The 23,395-nt window shown below is 36.8% G+C and overlaps 1 protein-coding gene across 1 annotated transcript in view; it reads right to left on the reverse strand.

Annotated features, from left to right (window-relative positions):
• Positions 1–23,022, reverse strand: part of LOC103250334 (gamma-aminobutyric acid receptor subunit alpha-3-like) — a 104,036-nt gene extending 81,014 nt beyond the window's left edge. The window contains exon 1 of the mRNA XM_008048917.2: positions 22,816–23,022. The gene's annotated coding sequence lies outside the window, so the exon portion shown is untranslated. The remainder of the gene's footprint in view (positions 1–22,815) is intronic.
• Between the last annotated feature and the right edge of the window lie 373 nt (positions 23,023–23,395).

A 23,395-nucleotide genomic window follows, 5' to 3' on the forward strand; every position in this document is an offset into this window, starting at 1 on the left:
AAGTAAGAACAATAGCTCGATCTACAAGGGTGAGTGAGACAGGTCAGAAAAACTGATAGGAAATAAACTGAACAAAAGAAACGCAAGGAAAGCTACAAGTTCAGCCATACCAGACTTCTAGTGTTTGCTAAATATTCCATTCATTATTCCTATTACTCTACCTCCAATATACTTCTTAAACCCATCTTCTCGCTCTCTTCAGATACCACCTTGGTGAAAACAGCATTGCTGGCCTCCTCACATTCACTTTAGCTGCCCTTCTGCAGCATTGATCTGTTCTTCCCACAGCAACCAAAGGGGGCCATAAAAATGCAAATCAGATTGCTTTCCTCCCTTGCTTAAAACTATTTAAAGGCTCCCCACTGCTCCTGGGGAAAAGACTACATTCTTGAATTTGGCTTACAAGATCCTTTAAGAAGCAACAAAACCCTAACTCCCCAGCCTCAACTCATACTACTCACTATCAGCACCACGCCAGCTTCCTTTCGCGGTCTCCAACACAATGGTATCATGCCTCCACACCTTAAAGATGAATTCAGAGCGTGGCAGAAACCTCCATCAGCTTCATTCACTCCTCTTGAACCCATCAAAACCATGGTCTTTATCCTGAAGATAGTTGCTTCCTCATCTACTTTTTTCTTTTTCTGTTTACAGTTCCAACGTTATTGGCAACCATGACTTTTTCCACACCCTTGCCCTCTCTGCTTCTTATCTGTCACAATAATATTCTCCTGCTGAGGTCACCATTGCTACCCACCTGAACTAAAAAAAAAAATGCCTTTGATCTCAGTCTGGGGCCCTAGTTTTAGGCAAGTCTAACGTTCCTGCTCCCAGAGTCAAAAACACCTGCCTGCCTAACTGGATCTGAGTGGATACAGGTCTCTGTTGCTTCATAGCCTAAAATAATACTCAGATATATGAATGCTATACTCTACGGTTACAGATTAAGCATGGAAAACTAATCAGGGAGAAGAACTCTTTATAATCAAGGCCCCAAATGGTGAGTAGTCATTCTTTGAAAAATAATATATTATCCATCTAGAAATCCCCAAGGACAACATCAACGTCAAACTAGCATTTGAGTCCACACAGGAAAAATCCCCCTCTCAGCTCCAAACGTGGAATACCTTAGTGACAGCTAATCAAAAAATGTATGCTCAAAAATAAGAACGCAACCACAATTGTTAAAGAAAATAAAGAAAAATATGTCCATGGAACTGGGGAAAAATACCTTACCAATGGACTGGGGATGGGACCTAGGGGGCTAAAGCCATTCACCCACTGGAAAACAGAAAGAAACAGTCAGAAGTTCAACCACCCCACATAAACCAGTAACAGTGAAGATGCGACAAAGTAGCAGAGTTAGATCATTGAAGGAAACACGCAGATGAGGCAGGGACTCCTATAAAGAATAACTTTTAAAATACTATGGCCAACACAAGAAACTGAGACTGGCAACTAATATTGTCCAGGTAGCACTAGAGATAGTTATGCAACTAAACACTTACATCGTGCCACCTCGTGCCTCAAAAACTCGACTTTTGGTATTCTTGAGGAACAAAAGCTCCAAACTGCCAACTTAAGAACTGGTTCTGGCCAGGTGCGGTGGCTCATGCCTATAATCCCAGCAATTTGGGAGGCGGAGGTGAGAGGACTGCCTGAGCCCACGGGTTCGAGACCAGCCTGGGTAACTTGGTGAGACCTCATCTCTACAATAAATCACAAACACTAGCCGGACATGGTGGTGTACATCTGAAGTTCCAGCTACTTGGAAGGCTGAGGCGGAAGGATCACCTAGGCCCAGTAGGTGGAGGCTTTGGTGACCGTGAGTGTGCCATTGCACTCCAGCCTCAGCCACAGGTTCTGAACTGGAGACTGATCAAATAACACCGAATCCAGCCAGACCTACGAGAAGTTAAGTATAGCAGAGGGAAAAAACATGGATTTTCCCCATTTGAGGTAAGCTTACAGCAAATTAGAATTTTTTTTAAGTCAGAGTCTCACTCTGTCGCCCAAGCTGGAGTGCAGTGGCACGATCACAGCTACCACAGCCTCAATCTGCTGGGTTCAGGTGATTTTTCTGCTTCAGCATTCCAAGTAGCTGGGAATACAGGTGCACGCCACCACACCTAATTTTTTGATGTACTATAGAAACAAGATCTCGCCATGTTGCCAAGGCTGGTCTCGAACTCCCGGGCTCAGACAATCCTAGAGCCTCAGCTTCCAGACATGCTGGAATTACAGGCATGAACCACCGCATCCGGCTCAAGATAGAATTTTAAAGTTTATAAAAAGTCTTATTGAAAGACAAGTAAACTTAAATTCAATAAATGTAAACTTGCAGTCCCAGAGAAATACAGCAATTTGAAAAGAGCTTAAAAGTGAATGTTTAACACCCTAAAGAACAAAAGAAATAAGGTCTATGAAAAGCAAGAACACGAATTAAAAAAAAAAAAGATGTGTTAGCTGTTGAAAAATTTTATGTGCAATCATTGCATATATGAAAAATATATAACATTGTGCCCATATATTAGTAAAATGTTGGTACTGAGACACTGATAATGTAACCAAAATCTAGAGACTTTTGAAAATGGCATGTATATCCTGTTTCTTCCAAAAATGTTTGCATACGATTTCCTTTTCTAAACATGATTTATAAATAATAGGAAAAAATGACACTGACTAATTAACCAAAAATAAATAAATACATAAAACTCCTCAGGTGTTTCCAATGTGCAGCCAAGGCTGAGAATGGTTACATCAGCCTGGTGGAAGAAATTGGTATTTTGGATAGGATGGGGCCTGAAAAATGGAAGGAATAAAAATAATTTTAAAGACTAAAAACTTTAAAAATTAAAAAGACGTGAAACAGAAATTATGTATGTTAAAAATTATAAATTCTGTATCAAGAATATAGACTCTGAAAAGACAGCATAAAACCTACATTTGATATGGCCAAGGGAAGAATTGGCAAATGTTAAGACATTTCTAAAGAACATGCGCAGAATGAAACACTAGAAAGATTAAAAATGAAGAAATTGATCAAATGAAAGAGATGTTTTGCTCCAACCAAAGCCTATTAGGTTCCAGATGTAGAAAATACGGAATATAAAAGTGTTATAAAGGATGAGGGGTGGGATTGGCAGTTGAGGGAAACTGCCAGGGGAGGGGGGACACACCTCATCAACAAGGGTACCTGCATAATCAACATCTGTATACCTAACGCTGTATTGTACCCCACATCTTTAAAATAAAGAGGAAAAAAAGTGTTATAGTGGCCAAGTATACACACACATGTGTATACATCTCAAATTTTAATCATTATTTAAGAGTGGTGGCGAAAGAAAGACACTTGCATTGATACTAAATTAAAAGAATGTACCATATACAAACCCTGAAAAGAGAAAATACAAGAAATAACTACCAAAATTATAAATTACAAGATATTTTAAAATCTTGAGTCCTTTCCAATTAAAGATGGCCTATTGAACATAAGCATTTGCTTCTGCATCATCTTAAAACGCCATTAAAATGACATTAAAACTATTTATTTTAATTTACAAACCAAAAGAACAAAGAGAAAAGAAGATGATACTCCCCCCCCAAAAAAATACCCACAATTTATCACAGAACACCTCCAAAGCTACTTATCATTCAAGATACAAGAAATTGGCTCTGAATCCTCTAAATAAGACACTTGCAATATCAATTTTTACTGAAACCTCTCAGTCCAAAAGACCTAGAGACATTGATACTATAGTTATCAACAAAACAACCTCAGCAGATAATACACTACCTCACTCAGCATTTCCAATCAGTTTTTAATGTTTCTCTCCTACATAGGAGCGAAAAAACAAGGTACACAAGACCCACGAGGAAAGCCTCTAACATGAAAGATAAACAACAAAACTTCCAAAAAAGAAATTTGGAAAGAAAAGAAGAAAAAAAAAAGTATTCAATGTTATGGCATTAAAATAAAAAAAATTAGAGATCAAACTATTGCATTCATTTAAAAAATAAGTTTCCATAAAAAGGAAAAAGGTTTTTTGAAAAATAAATTATTTTTAAAAATTGGAAAGTAAAATCATAACAGAGGAAATGTAAAACGCTATAGAATGGCTAGGAGACAAAGTGGAAGATATCTTCCAAAATAAAGAGCATTTAACAAAGAGATGGAATGGAGACAAAGTAAGAAAATTATAAAACCAGCCTAGTAGGGCCAATATGGAAACAATCATAATAATAATAGGCTTCAGGGCAATACTTTCAAACTTCTGAGGGGAAATAATTTCCAACTTAGAAATCTATACCTAAACCAGCAATAAAGTGTGAAGGTAGAATAAATACATTTTAGACGGCAGGTTCTCAAAAACATTTACCTCTCTCCAATTGAGACTGTGACCTCACAAAACAGAGAGATTAAATGATGAAAGAAACAGGGAGTCCAACTCAAGAGAAAAGAGAAGAAAATCTAAGGATGCTCATGGAGATTCCCAGATTACAGCTATGAACAGAGCAGAGAGAGAAACTAGTCCAGATTGTAATAGGGCAGAAGAAGTAAAGAAGTAACTTCAAGAAGATAAAACCAATAAAATATTTTGTATGTCTGCATGTACAGAGAAGAGATGTACACCACAAGCAGAGAGCTTAAGCTTGAATTAGTGGTAAATACATATATAAATGGTAGCACATTTTTGAAAAGATAATTATTCTAAGAAATGCAAAACAAAATTTTGTACAGAAAAGGAAAAGGAATGCTAATATATACGGTAGGCAGAACAATGGCATTCCAAAGATGTCAATGCCCTGATCTCCAGAATCTGTAAGTATGTTATGTTACAGAAAAAAAGGAGAATTAAAGTACCAGTTAAAATAAAAGTTACTAATCAGCCGACTTTAAAATAGGGAGATTATTTGAGATTATCTGAGTGGTCCAATATAATCACAGGAGTCTTTAAAAGTGGAAGTGGGAAACAGAAGAGTCAGTGTCAGAGTGATATGATGTGAAAAAGACACCTGGTCATTGCTGACTTTGAAGACGGAGGAAGGGACTAGGAGCGAAAGAATTCAGAAGGTCTCTAAAAGTTGGAAAAGGCAGGGAAATAAGTTTTCCCCAGAGCTTCCAGAACGGAACACAGCCCTGTCAACACCTTGACTTTAGTCCTGAAAAACCTCCAGAATGGCTAAAAGATACATTTACGTTGTTTTTAATCACTATGTTGTGGTAGTTTGTTACAGTACAAACAGGAAACTGAGACAATATATTATCTGGCTCAGCTATGAATGGCACCGATCTAGTCACAATAATAAACAAAAAATTAAATCAATGATATGCAGCAACTAAAAAAAAGAGCATGGGGGTGGGAGAAGAAACATATGTTGCACAAGTAGGGAGGTTAAAATATATATATATATTTTTTTTTTATTTTTCCCAGAGTGGTAAATGAATAACTGTGTCTAAACATTTAACATTAAGAAGGCTTGGTATAAGCATGTTATTTAGGGATAAACTATAGATACCAAAAGAATCATTTGAAAGGGTTGAAAATTGTTGCTTCTGGAAGCTGAGTAGGCAACTACTGTTGTTCGTACAAATCTTGGAGAAATATTTGACTTTAAACTAAATCCTCATATACTTTTAGCAAAAATCAAAACAATTTTTAAACCATAAGAGAATACTGACAGTGGTGGGAAACTATGGGGGGGAGGGGAAGGGAGATGGGATTAACGGTAGTCAATATCTGTCTGGGGATGGGGAGACACCTGTTACCAACAAGGGTGCCTGAACGAAGCATATTTGTATACCGAACCCTTAACTGTACCCCACAATATCATAATAAAAAATATTGATTTTAAAAAGACAACGTACCCTCAAAAAAAAAAAAAAGAGAATACTATGAACAGTTTAAGACATTACATTACATTCAAAACCAGAAGAAATGAATCATTTCCTGTGAAAACAACAGAAGAAATAACAAAGAGAACTAGAACAGAAATTGAACCAGGAAGTTAGAAAACAAATCTTCCTCCTCATACCTTGCAATAAAAGAGCAATGCGAACACACAAAATTTGTTTTACTAAACTATCAAGAACAGTTCATTCTTATTTTCTCCAAACTGTTCCAGAAACTGGAAAAGGATAAAAGCCATGCAAACCACTTTTTCAGCTTAATGTAATATTGACACCAAAATTGAACAGAAATGGTAAAATCAACTTATAAACATAGATACCGTTTTTTAAAAAGTAAATCCAAACCGGGCTAGTGGCTCAGCCTATAATCCCGCGCCTTTGGGAGGCTGAGGTGAGTGGATGGCCTGAGCCCGCGGGTTCGAGACCCGCCTGGGCAGCGAGACCTCATCTCTACAATAAATCAAAAAATCAGCCGGGCGTGCGTGGTAGCACATGCCTGTAATTCCGGCTACTTGGAAGGTTGAGGCGGAAGGATCGCCAGAGCCCAGCAGGTCGAGGCTGCTGCACTCCAGTCTGGGCGACGGAGTGAGACTCCAACTCAAAAAAAAAAAAAAAAAGTAAATCCAGCCACATATAATCCACAATCAAGTAAATTTATTCCATAAATGAAAGGACAGTTCAGTAACTATCAGTGCAGTTCACAATTCTTAAAAAGGAGGAGTTGAATTACCTATTGTAATTTTAAAAATAGGTTAACATGGTATAACAAAATAAGTATGTGAGCAACTCAACAGATTTAAAAAAAAAAAAAACATGCACTGTAATTCTCCTGTCATTCATGACAAAAAAACTTAGTAAATTAAAAATAAAAAAAAAAATTCTGTCATTTGATGATGAATATCTGCAAAAAAACTCTAGCAAATGCTATACAAAATGGAGGCACTTTATTTATTTATTTTAAATAGGAACACTTTAAAAACAATCTCAGCCGGCTCAGTGGCTCAGCCTGTAATCCCGGGCTTTGGGAGCCTGAGGTGAGTGGATTGCCTGAGGCTGCTGGTTCGAGACCCGCCTGGGCAACTTGGCGAGACCTCATCTCTACAACAAATCAACAATTAGCCGGGCGTGGTAGCGCGCGCCTGTAGGTCCAGCTTCTTGGAAGGTTGAGGCCGAAGGATCGCCGGAGCCCAACAGGTCGAGGCTGCCGTGGCCGGGAGCGGCCATTGCACTCCAGTCTGGGTGACAGAGTGAAACTCCAACTCAAAAAAAACTAAAATAAAAACAATCTCAATCAACTCAGAAGCAAGACAAGGACTGTCCTATTACTAATCAATATTCTATTGCATATCATAGTCAAAATGATAAGGAAAATGTATACATCAATATAAGAATCTTTTTTTATAATCAGTATTTTTTATTAATATAAGAATCTTAAAAGAAAGGAAAAATCGTTATTTGCAGGAAAAATGAAAAAACAAAATTCAAAAGAATGTAAAGCAAATTACAAGAATGAATAAGAATTTTTAACGTTACAAGATCCAAGACTAACTTTCAGATATGGATCAGAAAATGCAATAGAAAAAAGATCTTAATTAAAATAGCCACAAAATAAAATATGATTATCAAAAACTACCAAGTACAGTTAAAGAAGTGCATATGGAGATATTTATAGCATTAAAAGGTTACAATAAAGAAAAAGCTCAAATCAACGGCCGAAGATTCCACTTGAAGACACTTGAAAATACAGAGCAAATTAAATCCAAAGCAAGCAAGAGAAGGAAATAATAAAGATAAGAGCAGAATTCAATGAAATAGAAAAAAAAGAAAGCAATAGAAAAAAAATCAATAAAAGTAAACATTATTTCTTTGAAAAGATCAATAAAATTAGTAAACTTCTACACAGACTGATAAAGAGAAAAAGAGAAGGCAAAAATTACTATTATCAGAAATGAAGACAAATGGCTCACTACAAATCTTATAAACATTAAAAGATAATGGGAAAATATTATTAGAAATTTATGGAAATACATTTAATAATGTAGATGAATTAGACAAATTCCTTGCAAGGCATAGATACCAATTCTCACTTGAGTAGAAATAGATAATAACCTGTAAAGTTTTTTATCAATTAAATAAATTTATAATTAAACTAATTGCTTAAAACCTTGGACTAACTAGTGCATTACACCAAAGCACCTAAGGAAGAAACAATACCAATTTTACACAAATTATTCCAGAAAATAAAAGAAAGAAATACGTCCCAAGTCATTTTACGAGACTTGGGTAAAGAGCAACTCTTTACCAAAGTCAAAGAAATGTATTATAAGAAAAAAGCAATAGAGACTAATATCTCTAATAAACACAGACACAAACAAATCCTAAATTAAAATATTACCAAAGGCAATCTAGAAATATACAACAAGGATAATACATCTTGAACAAGTAGTTTTATCCTGGGAATAGGAAGGGTGTTTCAACACTCAAAAACCAACCACTGTAATTCACCATATCAGCAGACCTTTAAAAAGATAATTTCAATACATACAGAAAAAGCATCTGAAAAAATCAGCATACATTCACGATAAAATACCTCAGCAAACTATGGATAGAAGGGAACTCCTTCAAACTCATAAATAACACGTGAGAAAAATTTAAAGTTGGTACCATATTTAATGGTGAAAGAATGAATACTTCCTGTAATAAGATTGGGGCAAGGCCAAGGAGATCTGCTCTAATAACTTTTATTCAACAATTTATGAGAGGTCCTATCCAGTTCAAACACACCAAAAAATGTTTAAGACAGCAAGAAAAAATGACACGAATGTGAAAAGAGGAAATATAACTTTGTTTATTACCAGACAGCATAATCATCTACACAGAAATACCAAAACTCTAAAAAAAAGACACTAAAACTAATAAATAACTTTCATAAAGCCATAGGATACAAAGTCAATATACAAAAATTAATTGTATTTCTACATATTAATAATAAACATTCAGAAGTTGAATTTTTTATTTTAAAGATGTGGGGTACAATTCAGGGTTAGGTACATAAGTGGGCATTCTACAGGTGAAGTTTGGGCCTCTCTGGTCCTCACTTCGCCTGGTATGGGATCAGGTACCCTTATTAGTATTATTTGTCCCTCCCCCTGGGCAGTGACCCTCTACTGCCAATTCCTTTCATGTAGTATTATGATAAATGTTCTAGAAGTTGAAATTGTCTAATGCCATTTACAGTAATTTCAAACGCATGTAATAATATAGAAGTAATAAAATATATGCAACACCTATACACTGAAAAGTACAAAGCATTGTTGAGAGAATTTAAAGAAATAATAAAAAGATATACTATATTATACATCAGGAGATTCAAGATAGTTAAGATGTTATTTCTTCTCAAATTGATCTATAAATTTAATTCAATTCCATTAAAAGTTCCAATAGGATTTGGGGGGAGAAATTGATAAGGCAATTTGTCAAATTATATAAAATACAAAGGATCTAAGATAGCCAAAGATAATTTTTTAATGAAGAACAAAGTTGGGACATTCACAATACCTTATTTCAAGATTGCTATTATGCTATAGCCGAGTTTGTCAACCTCAAGAATATAAACATTTGGGGGCAGGACAATACTTTGTTGTAGGGGAACTGCCTGGCCTCTACCTAAAATATGCCAGTAGCATGCCCCTTCAGTTGTGACAACAAAAATGCCTCCAGACATTGCCAAATGTTCCCTGGGCTGGGGGAGATCATTGCCCCAGTTGAGAACCACTGGACTATAATAATTGATACAGCATGGCAATGTTTCAAGGTTACATAAACAGATCAAAGAAACAGAATAGAGGCCAGAAGTAGATTGACACATACATGGTCAATTCATTTTTAACACAAGTGTAAAGGTAATTCAGTGGGCAAAAGATAATCTTGTCAACAAATGGAGCTGGAAAAATGAGACATCCATATGAACATATATTTATATATGCCTGGAACCTTACCTTGTCCCAAAGACAGAAATCATCTAAACATGCATCAAAGACATAAATCAAAGAACTAAAACTACAAAATTCTAGACCAAAACAAAAGAGAGGTTTGAACTTAGTTAAGGCAAAGTCTTCTTAGAATACAAAAGGCTCAAGTCATAATAGAAAATCCATTAAGAAAATGAGAAGACAAGTCACAGAAAGATAGAAAATATTTTAAAAACGTATATCTTTTAAATAATTTGTATCATATTGTATAATTGTATATATGTATACATGTATGTATGTAGATATATACACACACCACAACTCAATAATAATAATACAAATGCCTCAATTTTAAAATAGGTAGATGATTTGAATGGACATTTCTCCAAAGATAGCTAGTAAACATGCAAGAAGAAGTTTCAGTATCATTTGTCGAAGGAAAATGCAAATTAAACAACGGTGAGCTACCACTACATATTCACTAGACCGACGAGGCAGGATACAAGGCTAACATCCAAAAGTCAATTGCTTTCTTATATATCAGCAATGAACAACTGGAATTTCAAACTAAAAACAAACCATTTAAGTTAGCACCCAAAATTTAAATGCTTAGGTACAGACCTAGTTATATATACATATACATATATATATATACATACATATACATACATACACATATATAATACTGGAAGATATATATATATATATATATAAAACTCTAAAGCCTGACTTAAAAAAATAAAAGAAGATTGGAATAAAAGGAGAGATATTTCATTCCATTTCAAGATATATAACAAATGTTCATGGATAGGAAGATTCAATATTGTTGAATAGAAAGATTCATTATTGTTAATTGACATATAGATGCAACTTTATCTCAACCAAAATCCCTGTAAATTATTCTGTGAATATCAGTAAATGAATTGTGAAGTTTATGTGAGAAAGCAAAAGACCCAAAATATTAAACACAGAGCAGAAGAAGAGAAATAAAGTTAGAGGACAGACACTATCCAACTTCAAGAATTACTGTGCAGCTACAGTAAACAAGATAGTGTAGTGTCAGTAAAAGAATTGACAAATTGATTAATGAAACATAATAGAGACCCCAGAAATAGACCCACTCAAATATATTCAGTTGATGTTGGACAAAGGAACAAAGACATCACAATAGACAAAAGATTGTGTTTTCAATAAATGGTGCTGCAATAACTGGACACCCCACAAGCAGAAAAAAAAAATGAAACTAGTTGCAGACCTTACATCCTTCACAAAAATTAACTCAAAATGGATCACAGACAGTAAAATGCAAAATTATACAACTCTTAGGAAACAACACAGGAGAAAAGAAAGCATGATTCACAATAGTAAAAATGGACAAATTGAGCTTCATTAACATTTTTAAAGGTTGCTCTGTGAAAGACACTGTTAAGAAAATAAAAATACAAACCATAGACTGGAAGATAATATTTGCAAAACACATTACTGATACAGGACATATATGCAAAATATACAAAGAACTGTTAAAACTCCATGATAAGGAAAGAAACAGTCCAGTTAAAAATGGGCAAAAGAGCTGAACAGATAGCTCGGCAAAAAAGATACACAGATGACAAATAAGCATATAAAAAGGTGCTCAACTCATGTCACTACGGAATTGAAAATTAAAACAACAATGAAGTATTACTACATACCTATTAGAATGGTCAAAATCCAAAATGCTGACAGCAACAAATGCTGGTAAACATGTTGAGCAACAGGAATGCTCATTCATTGCTGATGAAAATGCAAAATGATATAGCCACTTTGGAAGACAGACAGGCAATTACTTACAAAGGTAAACATAGTTTTACCACATGATCCAGCAATTGCAGTCCTTGGCATTTACCCAAATGAGCTGAAAACTTACATCTACACAAAAAATTGCTCACAGCTGTTAATAGCAGCTTTATTTATAATTGCCAAAACTTGAAAGCAACCAAGAGGTCGTTCAGTAAGTAGAAAAAATAAACTGTGCTGCGTCCAGACAAGGGAATATTACTCAGTACTATAAAGGTTGAGCTATCCAATCAGAAAAAGACATAAAGAAACCTTAACTGCATATTACTGAGTGGAAAAAAGTCAGTTTAAAGGGCTACATACTGTAAGATTTCTACTATATGATATTTTGGAAAAGGTGAAACTACAGAGATAATGAAAAGATCAGTGGTTGCCAGGAGTTCACACGGGAGGGAGGAATGAATAAATAGGTGGAGCAGATGAGATTTTTAGGGCAGTGAAATTATACTGTAATGGTGTATGCATGACATACATTCGTCAAAACCCACAGAACTGTAGAACACAAAGAACGAATATAAATGAAAACTATGCACTTGAGTTAATAGATCAATATCAGTATATCAATTGTAACAAATATGCCACATCAATATAAGATGTTAATAATAGGGGGATGAACTCTGTTTACATTGTTTGTAACTGTTCTAAAATAAAGTTCATTGATCTTTTTAAAAAGGCTGAATACCAAGGTAGAGATACTGAGCAGCTGAGACGCTTATATACTGCTAGTGGAAATGCAAAATTATATAGTGGCTTTGGAGAACAGTTTGGCATTTATTAATAAAGTTAGACACTTACTTTACATATAACCCCAAAATGTCCCCTCTTAGGTATTTGTCTAGTATGAACAAAAACATATGTAAAACCAAAACCTGGACAAGATCATTTATAACAGCATCAGAACAGCATTATTTACAATAGTCAAAAAGTGGAAATAACCCAAATATCCATCAACTAGTGAACGGATAAATTACTCAGCAACAATAAAGAATTTATATATAATAATAAAATACACAACAACATAAATGAATCTTCACTTGGTTAAGTGAATGAAGCCAGACACAAAAGTCTACATGCTATATGATTCCATTAAACAAAACTTGAAAGACAAAACACAGATCAATGGTCGCCTGAGGTTGTAGGTGGGAGAAAAGAATTGGCTACAAAGGGATACAAGGGAAACGGAAACGATTAAGGTGAGGGAAATGTTCCCTATCTTTTGTGTGGTGGTGGTGGGGATTGCGATGGTAGTGGCTACAAAATTATATACACTTGTCAAAATTCAAACTGTACACTTACAAAGAGTATATTTTATTTTATGCAAATTATATGTTAATAAACCCGACTAAAAAAAGATGCCTAGGAACAAATCTAATATGTAGGAGTATTATTAATAAAATTACAAATCTTTACCAAGGGTTGTAAAAATAGACTTGAAGACATGCCAAGATATAACGCTTTCATGAATAGAAAGTCTCTCTATCAAAAAGATGTCAATTCTCCAAATCATTCTACAGATTCAATATAATTCCAAGAAAAAACAATATTTTTTCCTAAAATTTGATAAACTCATTTTAAAATTAAGTTAAGAGAACAAAGGGCTAAAAATAATCAAGATAATCTAAAAAGACCAAGAAAAGTTGTGTGAGTGTAAGGGCACAGAGTAGCAAACAACAACTTGGCCTTACCAATATCAAGATGCGTTATAAAGAACTCATAAGTAAAATAACACAAGCACAGACAAATGGATTAATGAAACATAATAGAAAGCCTAAAAATAGACCTAAGCATGTATAGAAATTAGGCAATATGGTGGATTGTGCATTCCAGACTCGTTGTGTATAAATGATATTTAAAACAAATGGTATTTTATCTAGAAAAAATTGATCCATATTTCTCATCACATACAAGAATAAAATCCAGATGGATTAAGGAACTAAGTGTAAAGAAAAATTTTAAACCTTCAAAGAAAATTTGGAGAGCATCTTTATGATAATGATATCAGAAATATTTCTTAAACATGATACAAAAAGCACAATTTATGAAGGAAAAGATTGATAAACCTGACATTGAGATGCAAAACTTCTGAATGAGGAAGGACCCCATAAACAAAACAGAAAGCAAAGTAATATACTAGAAGCAGATATATGCAACATATATAACTGACAAATAATTAGTATCTAGAATATATAAAGAAGTCTTACAAATCAGTGAGAAAAAGCTACTGAAGAGAAAATTAAGCAAATGTGAATTGTTCTGGAAATTATGCTTGGAGGGACATGGAACGAATAAAGCTGGGGCTAGACTCAAAGAAAGTGAATCTGTAATGTTTTCTCTTTTTATTAAAACATATCTGAAGCAAAAATGATAAAGTGCTAACACGCGTTCAATCTGAGTAGTACAGATGTGGTTATTTTTCATTTTGGATGCTCCTCTGAGTTTTCTTCTATATATTTGTAAATTTCCAAAATAAAAAAATCATGAAAATAAACTCGTAAACTCTAAGTTTATAATAACAAGTTGTGAGCAAAGTGAAGAAATAGAAATTAAAATTATAAATAGTAATACCCTGTTTACCAGCCAAAATCTATTACCAAAAAATGTAGAAAGATCCCCTTTGCAAAATTAAAAGCACAAAATAAATATGTTACTGCTGTTATATGTTCTATACATGTAAACAAATTGAGGCTTAAGAGATTACACAGCTAGTAAGTCGAAGAGCTGAGGTAATAAAAATTATTTTAAAGCTACAATAATATTTAAACTTTGTAACTAGGACAAGAAGAGACAGACTAAAAGAAATGGAAAATAAATAAATCCCAAAGAGAATCTACTATATATAACAATTTATATATACTACAGAACAGTGGGAAAAAATGAATTATTCAATATTTGGTGCTGTGAAACAATTGGTGAGGAAAACAATTTAGAAAATTACCTAACACCACACAGAAAAATAAATTCCAGAGGGATTAAACATAAGAAATAAAAGCTAAAACAAAATTCATTTAAGCACTTATCCAATCTTAAATGTGGAAGAACTCCTTAGACATGAATTCATCAAAATAAATTACAAATGAAAAGATATAATTACATAAAAATTAAGATTGCTGTGCATAAAAGTTAATTTAAAATGCAAACTGGGAAAATATTTTCCACACATTCAACAGGAAAAAAATGTCTAATGCATAATATGTGTATATATTGTCCATATAAGTGAATAAGAAACATGTTTTTTAATAGAAAAATGTACAAAGATCATGAAGAAATATTCGTAGTATAGAAAGAAAACAAAATGATCAAGAAGTACAAAAAAGTATTCATACTCAATATAATAAAAGAAACATACCTTAAAACGGTAAGGTACCATTTTCCCTCTATCAGATTGGCAAAGATTTTTTTTTTTAAATGACAGTAGCCAACACCAGCACTGGTGTATGTGCAGAAATTAAGCAGCAAGGCACCTTCACATATATACCAGAAGCCTTTAAAAAGTGAATATCCTTAGACCCAGTAACGCCACTCACAAAAACCCATCTTAATAATTCATCTAACAAATATTTAGTAAGGATCTACAATGTATCAGACATTATTCTAGCTACCAGGGGATACAACAGTGAACAAAATACAGAAAAGTCCCTGAGCTTGAGGGGCTTACATTGCAAAACAAGGATTTAGACAATAAATAAGTAAAATATCTCATCTGTTAAGTGGTAATACAAACGCGGGGGGAAAAAATGAAGCAAGAAAGGAGAAAAATGAGAGTGCTGAAGGAAATAGTTTTGCATTTTGATGTAAGGTCATTATGGAAGACCTCACTGAGGTGACATTTGAATAAAGACCTGAAAGATGTGAGGTTCAAAGAAGCAAAGATAACTTTGCTGACCAATACGAGATAACTTAAATGACCAATACGAGATATGTCAAATAATTATGATAACTAAATGACCAATACGAGATCTGTCAAATAATTATGATAGAAATTGTACAACCGAAAAGCGTGCAGCCGTTAGAAATTATCTGAAGGCTACACAGCAACATAGGGAAATGCTCACATCCAATGCCAATGGAAAATCCAGATATAAAATAGTACAGATATGATCTCAATTATGTAAACATGGAAACACATCTGGAAGGAAATACAGCACGTTACATCTGGACTAGGTACTTAAAGGTGATGTGTGTTAACGTTTCTTCATTTTTGAAATTTCCTCTAAGTTTGTTTTACTGTTATAATCAGAAAAAATAAAATTCCCACAATTTAATGGTAGGTAGTAAGGTCTTAAGGCAGACTGGAAAATGTACAGAAGGTTTTAAATGGAGGTGCTGGCCAGCCATGCCCAGGGTACTGGGTCCAGGTTTGGACATCATATATTAAGAGGGATCCTGACAACTGAAGTGTCTGCCGTAGAAGGTACTAAAATATATAACACATGAGCTCATGAACTGGAAATATATAGGCTGGAGAAAAGATGCAAAGAAGAACAGACCATCTTTAAACCTTTGAATGGCTATCCCAGGGAAGGAAAACATCAATTACTCAGCATTGCTGTTGCACCAAGGAGCGAGACCAATGGGCTGGATTCAGAAGACAGATTTCAGGTCAGTATGAAGAATAACTTGCTAGCAATCACAGCTGTCTATTATCAGGAGGTGTTAAGCAACCTTTCCTGGAACCATTCACACTGAAAATAGATGACCATATGTACTGGGTGATAAGACTGCCATTACATGATTGCTAAGGGCCTGCCATTTCTGAGCTTCTCTTGTACTATTTTAAAAAGTTATTTTATGCTATGATCACTTACATAATTCCATCTCCATCCACCTCCCCTTCCCTTCAAAAAATATATATATAATACTTGCTCCTTTCAAGAAATCATTTTTTAAAGAGAAAAGCACTCTTCAAAATATACATCCTGGAGATTTTTATTTCTTTTTCTATGTATAGCGAGGAGACATACTTTGTATACACATCAATACCTTTAAAATCATGCTTTAAGTTTAAAAACGTTTTTGTGTTACCAGTCAGTATTTCCCTTTACCATATATCTTCCCCTAGGAAGAAACTATCTGGACCATTACATTTCAGAATATGAGATAATCACCTTGCCTGTGTTTCACAGTACCTTGCACCATTTCATTCTCAGTGACTTCAGTTTATTTCAAGCCAGCAATAGTAGAACTATCACCTAATATCCAGCTTTACTACAGATTTTCGAATATAGTCAGCTCTTTCCTTAGCTCTCAGGACAGTGACAGTTTCAGCTATCTTAGGAACAGAACAAGGAAGGAGCCCTCCTGTGATCTCTTCTAACTGCAGTGAATACCTCTAGAAAAATTAGCAACTTCCCAATTCTGTATAAAGTCCTTAGTATTGCTTAGATAAGCGACTGAACCTGACTTCCTGCAAAGGACCGTGAGAATGAACTACAGAACCTTACAGTTTGGGAAACCCTTACAAATATCGGGATGGATTCAGTTTAGGCCATGTCAGTAGCCCTGCTTAAAACCCCATTCCAAAGCCCCCTCATTTTACAGTTATGGAAACTGAGGCTTAAACAAGATAAGTGATTTGTCACAAGAAACGAAGTGAGCATCCAAGCCAGGACTAGAATTTACAGACTAGGCTTTCAGAAATCCCATTTTAAGAGGGATTTTTAATATCCAACTCTTCATACTTTTCGTGTCAGGTGCCTTTTTCTATAAATTGCTGAATAGAGAGAATCAGAAGGTCTGGGAAGAGTGCTGCATGACATAGAACCTGGTTTTCAAGTAAGCCTGTGCTCCTGTGAACATGAACCTGGGAGGACCCTTACCTTTCCTTACGATTTCAGCACTACCACGTGCGAAGCATCTGCAGAACAGATACGCATCAACTAACTGCATCAGAGTGGGAAGGCTGGTTGGAAACCAGGTGTCACTTCTCAGTGCTCAATCCCGCTACAAAATTCCATAATGGTGACTATACCTTCCTTTTTAAAGCAGTACATTTTCCTCCACACACAAATCGCAGTTTATGACTATATAGCTCAGTGGTTTGTAGAATAATGTCTATCTCCCCATCTAAACCCTGGGCCTCAATGTGGCAACAACTGTATTTATTTTTCTCACCTTTATATTCTCCATGCCTAGAAAATGGTATGTATTCACCCAATACACTAAAAGGTGCCTCTCCTCATTTTGCTACTTCATAACACTGAACTCTTCTCATTTTCCTTCCACATGTCTGATTTTTACTCCTTTTTAGCTTTCACATAGGCTCATCTTTACCCCCACATCCTAAAGATAAGTATTCTCCAAAGCATCACCCTTGGAATGCTTTTTCTACTTTAAATATTGAGAGACAATAATTTCCAAATTATACTCTCCGGTTGACTTATTTCCAGAGCTCCAGTGCCATATTTTCAGCTGTTATTCCGTACCTTTTACTGGGTTATAGCAATAGTACTACCTGTGTGACCTCAGGCAAATCAAGTCAAAATGAGGGAGCTACATTTCTTTGCATATAGAGTTCTAATTTCCCCCAGCTAAAATTAAATGTTATTTACAGTCAAATTATCCCTCTCTCTGGCTAGTTTTCACCTATGTATTTCACCATACACTACTCCAACACAATTGGCCTCTGCCTAGAATACCTTTCCCTTCCTCCATATCCAAAGTTTCTCTAATCTTCAAAGCTCAGTCCAAATGCCACTTCCAGGAAGCTGTCTGTGATCTCCTTGAAGCCTCTGCCTCTCTTTCACGGGTGTAGGGCTCATCCTTCTAGTATTATAGTTGCTTTTGTATTTCTTTTCTCTCCTGCTACTGTGTCATCATGGGACGCAAGGCTATTCCTAAATCCTCCTGTATCTCCCACATTGTCTTTGGCTCATAGTAGGTGCTTAGTAACCTTATACTGAATGGATTCAGTTTAGGCCACGTGAGTCATCCTGTTCAAACCCTTTTAATCAGTCCCCGTGTTTCTGGAATCAAAACCAATATTTTTTAAATGGCCCATTCTAGTCACACCAGTTTTTGCTACACTTTTCAGATTTGCTATGTATGCTTCTCTCATCACATGGACCCCTATCCTCTCTACCTCACCCCATATAAGTCTCTATTCAGCCTCAATGTCAGTTCATCAAGGGTGCTTTGCTTAAACTCAAAGTTAAATCAGTTTTCCCTGTTATATACCATCATAGCTCCACCCCTACATTTTTCGCCATAGAATTTATTGGTGACTGAAATGGCATAGTTGTATAATTATTTGATTAATACTCTCTTTTGCATCAAAATATGAACCCCAGGCAAGCAGGGACCATGTCTGTTTTGCTCACATTTGTATCCTCTATAAGTGTGTAACCACATCACTGAAAGAATTAATAATAATAAATAATTATGGTGTCAAACGACTGAACTGATGACTGTCTGAGTTAATGGTAAGAATTTGAGATTTAGAGTACACAAAATATTTGCCTGGCTTCCTAAAATCCCTTCAAAGTAACATTGAGATGCCAGGCAGCCCTCTAGAATAGTCAAGCTGGTGTTGTATTCAACATAAAAAATCTATAAAATAAGATGAATACTGTTCCCCAAATGCAGAAGAAAGCCAAAATTGACTTTCTTTACTGAATGCATGGTCCCATAACTGACACAAATGGTTCGCTCATTTATTCAACAAATATTTAGTAAGCACCTATTCTATGCTAGTGGCTGATAGTAGAATAAAGTGAAAAAGTGAACTGATAAACCCTTTGGCCACTTAGAATATACAGTCTAATAGTGGAATTTGTCGAATAATTAAGGAAACTAAGAGGTTTAAGAAAAAAACAAACTTTTTTTTGCAATCATAGCACCTGAATAATTCTACTCTGAGTAGGTGTTGAGGTCTTCATAAAAGGAGATATTTAACCATACCACGAAAGATCATCTGAAAGGTGATTTAGAAATTATAGGTGGGTCTAATTTGGGCTTCTAAAATTAGATGGGCAAGTAGCCTAGACTAGTGCACTCAGTATGGCAGTAATGAGCAAAATACTGAAAGTGAGAGTGAGCACTTAGAAAATATCACAGCAATTAAAAAAATTGGATGTCTGTTGAGTCTAATAATCAAAATGTGGGCTTATATTTTGTATGTGTTTTCTTTTCTTTCGCTTTCTAGTAATTCACGGTTAGTGTATTTTATTAAAGTAACAGTCTTCTGTGATGGATTGGGGGAAAAAAAAGAACAACTTGTGCTTTACTAAAATAGTTTGACAAGCACTCCACTAGAGCTTTGCTACTTGAAGTGTGGTCACTGGAACAGTAGTTTCAGGATCGCCTAGCAGCTTGTTAAAATGCAAAATCTCAGGCCCCGCCCTGGACTTCCCTAAATCAAAATTAGCATTTTAACAAGATCCCCAGGGGGGTGTTTTTGCATATTAAGGTTTGAGGTGCACTGGCCTAGATGATTTCTGAAGTCCCTCATAACCCATAACCCTGAGATTGTATTATGTACTTCAGATGGAGAATTTCAGAGTTGAAAGACCCTTGGAGATAGAGTCCACCCCATGATTTTATAGATGGAAACACTGAGTTCCCTGGAGGGGGAGTCATGTCTCTAAAATAACTGACAAATTCCCAGAGCCAGGAATGGAACCCAAATTTGCTACCAGTCATGTCAGTGTTCCATTATAGCACACCACATGCCAACTCTCTTTCCACCCAGTACCACTCCTCATGGCGCCATCCCCAATATCCTCAGCGAGGTCATATTTCTGAGGTACTCTCCGATATAACAGTTTATTCTTATACCTTCCATATACTGTATGGACCTTGAATCACCACTATTTTAAACGTCTTCTTCATGATCATTGCCCTTAATCTCTGCCACCCAAATTTCCCCACATGCTCATTGTCTAGATGCCATAGAGACATTCTGGGACTTTAGAAGGACTAGTACCAACCAATTCCTGGCCTTTAGGGTACAAAAAAATTACCTCCTTTGTTCCCATCAGTCCAGTTGACACCAGATAGCAAGCTCTTCCAAGGAAGAGAACACACACTATCAATCAGGGTTGCTTTAGAAAGCTCAGTACAATCAGTTTGTGGCTAACAAGTAAGCGGAATATTAGACCATATTAAGATAAGTCTAGTCTCCAGCATGAAGTAAATTATGATCCTTCATTGTGTGGTCTTATTAGATTCATGGCTACATGATTATTGTCTTTAACTTACTGAAGAACTATTGTTAAGAAAAAGCAAATTTGTTCCAGATAGTCTTAAAGAACCAATGAACAGAAGTTATAGTGAAACAGATTTTGGCTTTTAATTCAGACTACTTTCTGACAATCAGTGTTGTTCAATAACACAAAAAGCCACCTAATGAGCTCTCTGTCACTGCAGGGAGTTCAAATAGAAATCAGTCAACAAATTGGATGCTTAGGGTAAATTCAAGAACTGTGTGAAGAAGTGAAGCTTAATGAATGACCTTTAGGGCCCCTTCCAAGAGCAAGGGTTTTGGATTATAAAATCTTCAGCGCAGAATAACTCCAAACGCTCAGGAAATAAGAGCAAGGTATGTTTCTAAAAGGTGCAGTTCAGTGCACGTGGGGTGGATGAGGCTGTGAAAAGTGAAGTCCTTCCAGGTGAGGCTTGACTCCAGCCTAATTCCTGTTACTCTACACAAAGGCCAGGCCACCACTTTCCAAAAAAAAAAATATCGCCAAGCCCCATCTTTCCTATTGTACCTATACTTGTTTGACAGACAAAGGTGCAAAAGTCTCCCCAAGGAGGCAGTAGACCATAGATTCTGGAACCAAGTTGCCTGTGTCTTAATTACCCATTGGGACATTTTTTTGTTCTGTAATCTTGGACAAGTTGCTCAACCTCTCTGTGCCTCAGTTTCCACATCAGTAAGCCAAGGATAATAATAGCGTCTGCTCTGTAGGGTTGACATAATCATTCAGTGAGGTAATAATACACACTGAACCTTCAGCTCAGGATGCAAAACATAGTACACACTCAAAAACGTTAGCCATTAGTATTATGAATGCCAGAATTACTATCAAGAGCACAGCAGTGTCACTCACTCAAAAAGCCCCATCAAGCAATCAGTTCCCTTCCCCTACCAGTTCCCAGGGGCTCTACTACAAGAGCTCCAGCCAGTCCAGTCTGCATAGCTCCAGACAACCAGAACCTGCTGACCCCCCAAAAGCCAAACCTTTCATGCTGGGAATCTGACAGACACCCCTCCCCCAGCCCTCCTGCCCATGCCACAGTCAGAAAAGCTGCAGACTGGGAATCCAGTTCTACACAAACCATCAGGTGTTTCCTCCCTCCCAAGGACACAGCTGGACTTAATATGCTATCTACCCGTGGGACAGGGTGGGGTATCTGAATCCCTGGTCTAGACTGTCAGCTCAGCTACCTGGAAGGAGGGTGGGCAGGCAATGGGGCTTCCCTCAGGGAAGCAAGACAAGCCTCCCAAGTTTGTGGAGGCAGTCAGGCCCAACCCCACAGTGAGCCTCTTAAAGGGAGGGGGAAGGTCTCCACCTGCTTCAAAGGAAGCAGTTATTTACAACTTTCTACTTACTTGCTTTGGGGGAGGTAGTGGGGAGATGGAGAAAGGGCTGCAAGGTCCCTTTCTTCTTTCTCGTCTCCAGCAGCGAGAAGCAGCTGCAAAGAAAGAGTTAAAGGAGGGAGGAAGCTCCAGCCATTACCCCATCCCTGGTACCTAGGGCTGTCTGGGGGGTCATGACAGTGCTGTCTGCTCTGGCTAGGGGCCACTCTGTGGCTTTCTGCAGCAGCTGCTGGGCCCCCCAAGCAATTTGCAAGGTCAATGCTGACCTGCTTCCAAAGAGGAACAAAACAATTCACTGACAATGAAGCAAATCACGCACACACCACATCGCAACCCCCCTTCCCCAAATCGGGTTTTACCCCAGTGTCTCCCCGCTCAGATGCCGCCTCTGGGCTTCCACCAACCCCGCTGGGGAACCCAGGATAGCATCACAGCTGCAGAGCATGTCTCGCCTCCCTGGCCAACCCAAGGAGACTCTCAGTACGGGGGAGAGATGCTATCGCTAAAGGAGACCTGAGCTTGGGGGAGGGGGAAGAAGGAACATATATGTTTCTTACCGAGCGCCACAGTCACTTCCCCAAAGCAGAGAGGAGAGAAGGATGAATGAACTGAAACAAGTTGGAGGTTGAGCCCTGACACAGAGCTCGGCTTCTGGCTTCTTATTCTCTTTCTCTGGGTCTCTCTCCTGGTCCCTCTCTCGGTCTGTCTCTCGGTTTGCTCGCTAGCTTGCGCGCGCTCACGCTCTCCCTCTCTCCCTCTCTCCCTCCCTCCGTCTCTCTCTCCCTCCCTCTTCTCTCTCTCTCTCTCTCTCTCTCTCTCTCTCTCTCTCTCTCTCTCTGTCAGTCTCTCTCTCCCCTCCTCCCCTCTCCTCCTCCCCTCCCCCTTTGCTAGCTTTGGATCCACCACTGCCTGGTGCTGAGCACGCGGCCGTGCTGGGGCTCTGAATACAGCGCTGCAAGGCTTTAGATCTGTGGTTGTTTTACGAAAGACTAAAGTAGTATTTTATTCTTTAAGGCATCCAGCAGAGAAATAGAGGGAAGCTCTGACAGAAGGGGAGGATCAGAGGAAGCAAGGGGGAGAGAAAGAGAGCAAAAGGGTAAAAGCGAATAGAAGGATAAAGGGAGTATGGATTACTGT

Source organism: Carlito syrichta, unplaced genomic scaffold, assembly GCF_000164805.1.
Source record: "Carlito syrichta isolate Samal-C Ts95f unplaced genomic scaffold, Tarsius_syrichta-2.0.1 Scaffold128226, whole genome shotgun sequence".
Lineage (NCBI taxonomy): Eukaryota > Metazoa > Chordata > Mammalia > Primates > Tarsiidae > Carlito > Carlito syrichta.